General features: G+C 38.8%; 1 long non-coding RNA gene across 3 annotated transcripts; it reads right to left on the bottom strand.

Annotated features, from left to right (window-relative positions):
• Positions 1-293: 293 nt before the first annotated feature.
• On the bottom strand, positions 294-3761 carry LOC310918721. Of its 3 annotated transcripts, none has more exons than XR_014591732.1 (3): positions 3609-3761; positions 3324-3389; positions 294-494 (listed from the first exon to the last, which is right to left on the bottom strand). It is a non-coding gene; the product is annotated as an uncharacterized lncRNA (long non-coding RNA). The 3 variants fall into 3 exon arrangements; XR_014591733.1 differs by lacking the exon at positions 294-494 and adding an exon at positions 2277-2396; XR_014591734.1 differs by lacking the exon at positions 294-494 and adding an exon at positions 2277-2399.
• Between the last annotated feature and the right edge of the window lie 8191 nt (positions 3762-11952).

The raw sequence follows: 11952 nt of genomic DNA on the forward strand, positions 1-11952 counted from the left end.
AGAGGCAGAATTAGTACTTTGCCACAGCCAGCCATGTGTTCCTTCCCTTTTCTCATGGCCTCTTCTAGCTGTTGCTTTGTTATTCATCAGAGTTCCCAGTTATGACTCAAACATGTTGTTAAAATACATCAAAGAATATTTTATCCTAGCCATGAACACACATCTCATTTATGTGGTGTGTTTTAAACTATTCCACAACCTCTTCCTAAGGAGGGCTTTGTTCCTTTGTCAGAAAAATTGTTCATTTCCTTAGTTCTCAGGACATTAATTAAACCTCTTAAAAATGGACTTATCTGTTTCCAGCCTCACTTCTGAGTGACTTGGACATGTCAGTCTTCTACTTAAAGAAGCAATATGACATATTCAGAAGGAATTCATTCTTAGCGAAGTAAGACTTGAAAATGGGACAGCCTTGAATCTCTCATCTTCTCACAGTGGAGAAAGCCTTTGGCAGTCTTTGCAGGCGCCTTGCTTAGTTTGGCTGTCCAGTGTTGCTTATGACATATTTGTTAGCCAAAAAAAAAAAAAACAACCAAAAAAAACCAAAACAAGTATAATTTTGGATTGCAATTGTCTATGAAAAGTTTTACAAATATTTAATAAACAAATTCATATGAGCGTCAGAAGAAATTAGTACTACTGGATCTAGACAAGAAAGTCTGGAATATTTCTATGCAAATGCATGCTATTGTCACTTGGTCAAAATTACCAAGAAAGTGATGAAAGCGCAGTCAAAACACAGAGGTCTGGGCTTTATTTCAAATGCAAGTTTCTAGTTTCCTATGATTTTTTTCTTCTTATTAAAGTAAAGCAAACAAAAATTCCAGGAAACAACAAATGGAATTATTTCTTTTACCCCATGTTTTTCTAGTGAATTTTTGTTTAATGATTTAAAACATGTCATTAATGATCTCTGCATTGATCTGACTTAAACCTAATCAAAAATACTAGGTATCAATTATCTCAAAAATAATTTCTCTTTTTCCATTTAAAAAGAAGACTCCAGTGGATAATAGCCTAGATGAACAATAGAGGATTCACAGGTATCTGTAGTGGAAAATACCATTATATTATAATGAAAAACTGAAAATAAATTGCCAATATTATTCAGCCTGAAACACAGAAGAATTTGGGACCACTTGCTGAGGTACTGCAAGTGTGAAAGTCTCAGAGAAATTATTTTCTTTACACTTTGCCATATTTTGGTGAAACTCAGTAATATATTACGTTAAAGGTCATGACACTGAAGATCAATAGAAAGAGTTTTATAAACCATAAATGTCTGTGGCTGTGGTTGGGTTTTTGTGTGGATGGAGAGAAAGGGAGAGAGAGACCTAAGTCTTGCCGCATTTTCTACAACACGAATAAATAAACAAACAGGTTGTGAGCAGATTAAGGACAAAATATTTAATAAACGTGTACTATGTTCTGGTGTGTTTTCTCCTTTTCACTGGCATTCAGTTTCTAAAAATCTTAATGTACCAAATTACATGGTGTTACAGCAGCCCTTCTTGCCTTGTAGTACAGAAATGCAGGATAACTACAGATCTCCTCAGTAAACCCTGATGCCCATTATTAGTTTGTAATTTAAGACGTGAATTCACTATACCATAGATGAAGGGGGAACAAGAAGCTTCACTTTAATGCACATTACTAATGTATCTCATGACAGCTATAAATCATGTAACTGCTAATTTGGCATCTAGACATACAGAAGGAAAAGTTTTCACAGCCAAATATTTTTCTTTTCTTTTGTAAGTGGAAGATGAGAAGAAACATTTGGACTCCTAAGAAAAGCTTGATTGAGCTATTCATTACTTAAGAGTTTGGGTTCAGATTTTCAAAGAAATCCATCATTTCAGATTTTTTGCAATATCTGTCTCTTGAAATGATGTTAGTAATTTTTTAGCCACTAAATTGTTCCATGCTTGAAAATCACTTAAATATTGCCACAAAGGTACTCTGATCTGGAAAAGATGATGCTTCAATTACTGTTAGATAGTAGCTGCCTTAAGGTTTCTAATCTTTTCTTTTACATCAAAAACATAGAATACTTTAACCATTTTATCTGTCTTAAATAAAAAGCCTGCAATAGCTTTAGGTGTTTAATGTGGATAAGAGAAGCGTGCTTTCAAGTAATGGAAAAATAATAGGAAAAGCCAAAATGAATGTGCAGAGCTCTATATTAAATCTCTTTTTACCCAGTATGATTTGGAAATTCATTTCAGAGGGAGAGCTGAAGCTGATTTCTTTCATTCCCCACTATCACAAGAGCATGCTTACATTGTTGGACATTGCCATGTAAAAGGGAAGTTTGAACTCATTCTACTCAAGGGTGAGAATTTAGAGCAGGCAGTGAGCTCTGAGGCAGCATGTACACCTCTCTCAGTTTGGCACTGCTGAAAAAAGAAAGGCATTACTAATGCTTAGATCATGACAGTGAGTATCTTAGGACTTTCCATAGAATAATAGAATTTTTTTGTTGAAAAGGATCTTTAAAATCATCAAGTCCAACTGTTAACTCAGCACTGTTGTCTTCACCACTAAGCCATGCTACAACCCCACTTTTTTGAACACTTCCAGGAATGGTGACTCAACCACTTCCAATAACCCTTCCTTTATAACTCTTTTAATGAAGATTTTTTTTCCTAATACCAGACCTAAACTTCCCCTGGCACAACTTGAAGCCATTTTCTCTCATCCTGTCACTTTTTACTTAGGAGAAGAGACTGACCCCAGCCTTGCTATAACATCTTTTCAGGTGGTCATAGAGAGTGATAAGATCCCCCTTGATCCTCCTTCCCTCCAGGAAAAACAACCCTAGGTCTCTCAGCCACTCCTCATATGACTTCTGCTCCAGACCCTTCACCAGCTCCATTGTCCTTTCTGGACATGCTCCAGCACCTCAATGTTTTTATTGTGGTGAGGGGTCCAGAACTGAACAAAGGATTTGAGATGCAACTTCACTGGTGATCAAACAGGACCTGTCTTTCCTAAACACAGGCTGTCTGGGCCTGAACCCCCAGCTGTCCAGTATGTGCCATAGGACGGGACTCAGGATGATCTGCTCCATGACCCTCCCTGGCCCCAAGGTCAACTGAGAGGCCTGTAGATCCTCAGACCCTTCTTCCAGCCCTTCTTGTAGATGGGCATTACATTTGCTGACTCCTTGTCAGCTGGGACCTCTCCAGTTAACCAGACCTGCTGGTAAAGGATTGAAAGTGCTTCAGTGAACACTTCCACCAGCTACATCAGTACCCTTGGGTGGATCCCATTCACCCCCATAAACTTGCAATTGTCCAAGTGGTGTAGCAGGTACTGACCATTTCCTCTTGGGTTATGGGAGCTTCATTCTGCTCTCCATCTCTGTATTCCAGCTCAGGGTCTTGCTGTTAAAAGATTGAGGCAAAGAAGGCAATGAGTGCTTCAGCCTTTTCCTCATCCTTTGTCACTACCCCTCCCCTACTTCCAACAACAGATGGAAATTCTCCTTAGCCCTCCTTTTCTTGCTGATTTATTTATAGCACAATTTTTTACCAGTTTTTACAGCAGTAGCCAGATTAGTTTCTAGTTGGGTTTTGGCCCTTCTAGTTTTCTCCCTGTCTAACCTCACAACATCCTTGTAGTCTTCCCACATTGTCTGTTCCTTCTTCCAAACATCATGCAAAGTTCCCTGTTCAGTCAGACCAATCTTCTCCCTCACTGGTTCAGTTTTTGGCACATGGGAACAGCCTGGTCCTGGACCTTTGGAGTTTCCTTCTTTAGAATTTCCTCCTGGACTCCTTTGCCCTTCAGGACTGCCTCCCAAGGAGCTCTGTTAAACAGTCACCTAAACAGGCCAAAGTCTGCTCTCTGGAAGTCCAAGGTGGAAATTTTGCTGACCAGAAAAGAACATTCCGTAACTTTGTGACCACTGGCCATCACATTACCCACCAGTCCTTCTCTGTTCACAAGAAACAGCTGCAGCAGGTGCCTCCCTTGGTAGGTTCCCTCATCTCTTGCATCAGAAAGTTACCTTTCACACACTCCAGGATCCTCCTAGACTGTTTCTTCTCTACTGAATTATATTCCCAGCAGATATCTGGTGAGCCAAAGTCCTCCAAAGAACAAGTGCTAATGAGTCTGAGACTTCTCCCAACAGAAAATACAAATATTGATTTCTAATAGAAATAGAATATTTCCTCTGCCTCTTCATCCTGTTTGGATGGTCTATAACAGCCTCCCACCATGATATCTGCCTTGTTAGTATTTCCCCTGACTTTTTTTTGGCATAAAAATTCAACACTGTTGTTGCCATCGCTAAGCTCAAGACAATTTAAATGCTGCCTAAAATACAGGGCCACTCCACTGCCTCTCCTTCCTTGTGTATCCTTGCACTCCAAATGTGTCAGTCATCTCACCATGTCTCTGTGATGGCGACTATGTCATGCATTTCCTGCTGCACAAAAAAAAAGCTCTTACCTTTCCAGGAGTAGAGTATATTCTCAAAAATACCTCTAATTCTCTAATTAGGTCTGCTGTTTTGCTGTTTTCCTCCTTCTGTTGTTTTTGCTGATCTCACTCTGGGCATTCGATATTCATCGGCTATGAATGTGCTTAGTACCTACATACCGTATGGAGTCAAACTGGCGCACCAGTTCAGTGATTCAGCTAAAAATCTTGTGTTGAAATCTAAGGCCAAATAGTCTTGCTAATCTACTCAGTGATTTTAAACATGTCTCATAGAAACTGCTGTTCAGGGAAAACTTACAGCTACAGATGGCTTGCAGATAGGAATAGTTTTCCCATGAATTTCCTTATCCCAACGGATTAATTTCATCTTGTCCTGTGCCAGCTGGGTGTAGCAAAGAACAGTTAGTTACCCACTGCTCTTTATCCTTCTAATCACCAAGTATGGGACCCTCTTGCCTTTGTTAGCAATGATGGAGTAAAAATTGTTCCTTTGGACCCCATCTCCATGCCCGTATTTTTATACTGGATAATGGATTGGGCTAGTGCCTGTTAGTTTGCTAATGTAGCTTTTTGTACCAGCTCTCACTTTGCCAGTTTTGTGGTGCCTGTAGCTGAGCAGTTATGACCCCATATTATGCAAGACAGCTCTAGCTTGCACTAGCCATAAATCCCACTACTCTGGCAGTTTGCAGAATTCGGCAATTCTGGAAAAGCTTACAGGAGCAAATTGCTGTTCATCATTAGCAACACAACAAGGGCAGAGGAGATGAATAATGCCAATCTTCCCCCTCAACTATATACACATGAATGCATCGAGTAGCTAGAGCCCACATTTTCTGCTTAGTTATTTCCAATTATCAGCTAAAGTGTCCATCAGGGAGTATGAGAGACACATTTGGCTTCAAGAACAGGCTGGTGATTGCTTAAATAACAGCCTAAATGTACTTGCTTGAGAGTTTTAGCTTACTTCCTGCCATTGTCTCTGTCCAGTAATGAGTTGTCATGCTACCCAACTATCTACACCTACCTGCCTTATCTGATGCAGGATATCCTCCTAATCAATCTCTGCAGTCCATGTGCACTCTGCTGTCCTCAGTTGTTATTCTGTAGTCTGCAAACAGGTTGAAAACACAGCTTTAAAGCTTAAGATGTGCAAAAATGCATTAGCTGTATTTCTGGTGTTTAATGTGGGATAAGTAACACATTTCTAAATTTAATATAAAAGGAGTTTTTTGTTTTGTTTCTTTTGGGATTTTGTTTGTTTGTTTTTGTCTTTAAAGTTACACTTGGTGCAGTGCTGGGTGCTGAGCTGAGTGCTGTTGATGATGATGATGACATTTCATGGAATCCCCACTAGATTTACAATGGAAGGAAGCAGTCCAAGAGTCCCCATCTCAGTTCTAGCTCAGACATTTTCATTGAGAGAAAAAGACTTGAGAAGTCTTGTTAAGAACAAACAATGGGCCTGTAAGGTATTTAAGGAATTTTTAGGTGCTCTTTGCCCCCTTTTCCTTCCTGAATAGCACATGTCATGAAAACTGAAATTGAGAGAATCTTGTAAAAAATAAACTATTCTTTCTGATGGTTCTGGCTTCTTTTTCTCTGCCAAGGTTGGGATTAATACACAGGAATCACAGTCCATGTTCAAACTTAGATATTTATTATTTCTTAACTATTTACAGACTCACGAGCCATGAGCTCTAACTAGCAAGTTAGAGAAATGAGGTAAAATGAAGTACCTCTCTGTAAGATCTCTTCAAGTAGTTAGTTGGTTAGGTTTAAAGTTAAAATAGTTTATGTGGCATTTCATAATTGGATGGATTGTCTTTGAAGTCTTCAAGTGGGGACCCCACCAACCAATTACAGAAAACCACCCAAACACATGAAGAAGAAGGAAGAACAAGGTGAAGAAGAAGGACCCAGACAACACCCAAAGTCCTCAATATTGCTTCACGTATACTACTATGTACTAAAACCCCAAATTCCAAGTTTCTGGAACTTCGACAATTCTTGAATACTTTTCTGAACCTGGGCTTGAACAGTCTTTCTGTTGTATAGCAAAGGTACCAGTTTTCTTTTAATTTCACACCTTTAAACATTGTAAAGATATTTTTGTGAGAGCTCTCGTTTTGCTGTGAAATGTTGTGCAGTACAGAATTCTTCATCGCACTTGTAATATCCTTCTGTCTTGGACTACCTGTAAAGTCCCCTGACAGCTAAGGATCAGAAGGAAATGATGAGTTTCAGCTGTTGATATCTGTCATTTTTTTGTGTGTGTGAATGCTTATAATATTCTGCCCCAGGAGGGTGGATGACTCTGTCCTCCCAAATTTGGCAAAGGTTTTCATTCACATAGCATGGAAACAGAACATTTTTTCCCCCCTCTTCACAAGGTTGATTTGTCATGTGGATCAACTATGTTTATTTTCACTGAGACAGCTAGGCTATTTTGATCTCTAAGTAATTTTTACATCTCCGTTTTTTCCAATTTTTACATCTCCAGTTTTTCCAATATGATTTTTTTTTTTGCTTATTCACAGTCTTTGAAAGGGCTGGTTTGCATTACTGATGGATAAGTGTGCATTCCAACTCAATATGAAATAGTTGGGTGGAGAAAACAGCTGTTGATACTTCCATAATAATTTAGAAAGTCAGTGGGTTGTATCTATGAAACAAATGAGCCAGATTGTGCACCTTAACCCATTGAGTTTGAATTTACATTTTGTTTTGTTTTGTTTCCTTGCACAAAGAACATTACTGCATGAATAGTCCCATAGATCAATGGAAGTACTTACAGAACACAGTGCTGTCAATAGGAGGCTGGCAGAACCTCATTCTTTTCTTGGAAATTTCCACCTGCCTCTGCTGAGCTAGTTTTTCTCCCTTCAGGAAAGCTACTCTGAACTATTAGAACTGTGCTCCAGTTCAGCTGATGACAATAGGCATTTTTGTTAAGTGATGTGTAATACGGCAGAGATTACCATTCTCAGTCTGTAGGCAGTGATACTGGTCCATAGTTTACAACCACACACTATCACCTTCTCCTTCCCCTCTCCCAGTACTAAATACAGCAAGCAATTCCTGGTGCCTAAGACCATGATTGGCAGGCATGTATGTCTTTTGTGTCCTGGTTTGCTTTTTTCCCCACCTTTAGGTGGCTACATTTCTCCCTGAACCCTAAGGAAACATAACTTCTGCTTTGAAGAGCTAATCACTGGTCTTCCCCAAAGAGCTACATTTACTGATCCATGGAAACAGTAAATAGGAGCAGAAAGGAAGCATTATGGAATCCTGATTTTTTGTTCCAGTATAGGAAGAAACATATTGTGGGGTTTTAATAAGTTCTTGGGCAGAGAAGCCCACAGTGCAAGACTCCTCAGTGTTCATAACAGGTGGCCTTCATTGCCACACAAAATGTTATGCCATTGGTAAATCTGTCTCTCTTGGTTTGGAAAGAAAGGTGTCTGCCAGGGAAAGCCAGAGGTCCCCTTGGAAGAGAGAATGCAAACCTTTCCCTCCAAATTATTATAATTTTGAAACTAGAGGCTTTCAGGCAAAGATATGGGAATAGGAATAATAGTTTTTTACTAGGAATATTAAAAATACAAATGTAGTAGTACAAAAAAGACAAGCAAACAAAAATCATAGAAAACTCTGACAGAGTCAGAGATACGACCCGACACCCTATTGGTCAGGGTGTTGGAAGCAGTTCAAATAAATCCTCCTGGAGTAACGGATGTGGTTCTGTTGGAGTAGAGATAATCCTGTACAAAAGAGTCCAGTGGTGGTGATCTGGATATGATCTTCCTCTGGAATCCAGTGGAAAACTGGCTACTTGGTGTTTCTGGGTCTCAGTTTTTATCTAGGTAGGAACACCTGGCTCCCCCCACTGAGTGGATCATCTCACAATGGGATGATGTAATTTTATCAGTCATGCAGTGAGCCTTAACGACCCATTAACAGCAGATATCCCCCTGGAGGGAGGATGTGCCATGGAAGAGATAAGAACACTGCCCCACCTGGTTTTAACAGCTGGCCCATTAACAGAAGATAAACTCCTCCTTCCCCCACCCCACCCACAAGTGATGAGGAATGGTTTATACAAGAGATAAAGAAAACACCTCCCCAACCCGTTTCAACAGATGGAAGTATAATACACATTTTTGGTTATATATTGCCAACCGGACACTATCTGCAGCTAATTTGATTAATATTAAATTTTCCTTTCTTACCTTTCGATGCATTCCTGTATTTCTAAAAAATGTGACAGAAAGAAATTAAATAAAGCAAATGAAATAAATAGTTTTGACAGAAACACAAGATTTGCTTTGTTAGTCTAAATTGATTATTTTCTTTGAAATTATATTTTGGTAAGACTCTTGTTTTTATAGAAACAGATTTACTAGCACAGAGGCTCATGGCATTTAAAAACATTTCCTAAACTGGCAGCTACTGGAGCAGCAGAACTTTTCAGAATGGTGTGTATTTACAGGCTCGATTGCCTGAGAACAAGAGCCCTCTCTTGACAAAATGTCATGACCTTTCCGCATCAATTTGTCATTGTTAACTTTGTGGTACACTGAAACTAGCCTTTAAGAACACGAGGTGACATTTCTTTGTAGTTCTAAAAATTTTAGTCTTGCCTACAAAAGCTCAAATGGTCAAAAGGATATTTCGATTACAAATATTAGAAAAAAAGTCCTTGATGTTTAATTGCTGTCTGTAATTACAAACCATTGTCTATAAAGAAGTAGAAAAGATCAAGATTAAAACCTACAGAAATTTTATTTTACTGCCTTCAACTCTTGGTCACTGTTTTATCTGCAGCTACCTCTATCAAAAATTCCCTTTTTGTCAGATCTTACTGTCTAACCTGAGATGATTTATGATACTATTCAACTTGACACCTGAATGATTGTGGCAATGATAATATGCTAACTTCATTATTTTCATTGCTATTGATTCAGATAGTTTTTCTTCTGTGTTGGCATAGTCTATGTCAATATGTGAAAACCATGCATTCATAGGAATTAATTTCATGCATTTTTCTTTTGATGAAATCTTTGTAACATTTTCAAAAGCAATATCCTTTAATAAAAACAAAACTTCCAAACTAGTTGTACAGGGAAATATAATTCAGACTAGTTTAATCTTTTATGAGCTACTGTATGGCCACTTTTTAAATGTAACTTTCTGCAGTTTTTATCATGTTTGATTCATAAATGTATTAGTTCACATTAGGCTACAGTGAATTACCATCAGCACATTTTACTTGCCTAGACTCTAGCCTCTTAAATATAATTTGTGTCCTGATAATGAAGGTAGGGATTTATAGAAATCTGAGGCACTATGCCTAAATGCATCTCTCTTTTGTCTTGAACCTTTTCCTCTATGCATATCTCTAGCTCTCTTCTTCTATCTTATTTGTCACCTTGGTAGACCCACCATTTGGCAGAGCAGAGTTCTACAAAGGCAAATGCAGGATCCTGCCCCTGAGGAAGCATAACCAGTACAGGATGGGGACTGACTTGTAGAAAAGCAGCTCTGTGGAGAAGGACCTGGGGGTCCTGTTCGAAAACAAGCTGTCCATGAGCCAGCAGTGTGTACTTGTGGCCAAGAAGGCCAGTGGTAAACTGGGGTGTATTAGGAAGAGCATTTCCAGCAGGTTGAGGGAGGTGTTCCTGCTCCTGTGCTCAGTTCTGGTGATGCCTCACCCGGAGTGCTGTGCAGTTCTGGGCTCTCCAGATCAAAAAAGATGAGGAACTACTGGAGAGGATACAGTGGAGGGCTACAACGATAATTAGAAACACCTCTCTGATGAGAAAATGCTGAGTGAGCTGGGACTCTTAACCTGTAAAAGACAGAGGGCAATCAATAAATTATCAATACATGCACGTATCTTAAGGGTAGAAAAGGATGGTGCCAGACTCCTTCCAGTGCACATGGGCACAAACTGAAGCACAGGAAGTGCCTTCTGAATATAAGAAGAAACTTCTTTACTATGAGGATGATAGAGCACTAAAGCTGCCAGAGACCTTGTCAAGTCTCCTTCTCTGGAAAAATTAAAAAACTGCCTGGACATGATCCCGTGCAACCTGCTCCTATGCTTGAACTAGATGATTCCCAGAGGTCCCTTCCAACCGCAATGCTTTTGCTATTCTATGATTCTGCAAATCTATTCAGAAGCTGAAATTGATCAAACACTGGCAGATTGTTGATTGTCACTAAAATAGCTCTAAAAGTTGTTTAACCACAGTAATTGTTGCAACAGGAGGTTAACTTTTCATCCCAATGCACTATGTATTGACAGCAATAGTGGTATGGAGAGACCTTTGTTTCTTTAAAAAACAGGATGTTGAAGATGAATACAAATTGAAACACTTGCTAATATATGCTATCAAGAGCAAAACAAGTAAAAGATGAACACAGATGCAAACTCCTCCAGTAGCAGGAGGATATGAGGATGTTATGGGAATGACCAGGAGAAATTCTCTGCTCGGGAGCATTGGCATGAAGCTGTGACTTTCACAGGATGACAGAAAGGAGCTTTGCTCTGTAAGGATGTCATAGCATTAAGTGCTTACAGAAAGAAATGGTATTAGCAAATGTTAAAACACATCAGGACTTGCAGTAAGATTATAAAAGATGTCAAAACAAAACAGAAACAAAGAAATTACCTGCTTTGCAAAAGTTTGTGTCTTATTAGTGTCACTGGTACACTACCAGTGTAGTGCCCCCCAAAAGAAAATGTGTCACTGGTAATTTTGCATGGCTACAAGCACAGAGACTTTTAAAATAGAAATGGTAGCTTGAACAGATATAGTACAAAAAAAACATACAGAGAAATCAACCCTACAAGAGGAAGAGAGTAGTATATACAAATTTAGTCAATAAATCTAAAAAAGATCTAGTGCATTACAATGTGATTTATTTTGCATTCCATATTCAAAGCCAATAATTCCTACTTCCATTATATTTATAATAGATCTTTCTTATTCTATAGATTTCCTTTGCTCTGGAAGTTAATTAATCTCAAATTCTATTTCTTTTAGCTTCCCCATATTTACCTTTTGAGCGTAAGGATATTTTATATAATTTGACAAAGTTATGTCTTATCATAGTTACTGAATTGAGAGGTTATAAAGATCATTAAAACCAATGGGGTACCCTCAACGAAAATGCAATGATAAAGCCTGTGCCTTTTGGTATGCCTTCCTTGGGGGCACTAACACATTGAGTGATAATTTTACAACTGCATCTCATGTGTTGCTTGCAATATAAATGACGCTAAAATTCAGGCAATTAGTACAAACTCTTTACAGAGACAGAGATGCAAACAGCAAGCTGAAGTAGCGCAAAATCCATCAGTGCTGCTAGACAATTTTTTGCTGCCTTTCAGATTGGAGTTGGTTCTCACTTTCAACAGGCTGTGAAAACATTCCAATAATTTTTTTTTAAAATTGTAAATCCTTCATGATTACAGCACTGAAAGGTGCCATC

This window comes from Zosterops lateralis (assembly GCF_965231275.1).
Source record: "Zosterops lateralis genome assembly, chromosome: 1".
Taxonomy (NCBI): Eukaryota; Metazoa; Chordata; class Aves; order Passeriformes; family Zosteropidae; genus Zosterops; species Zosterops lateralis.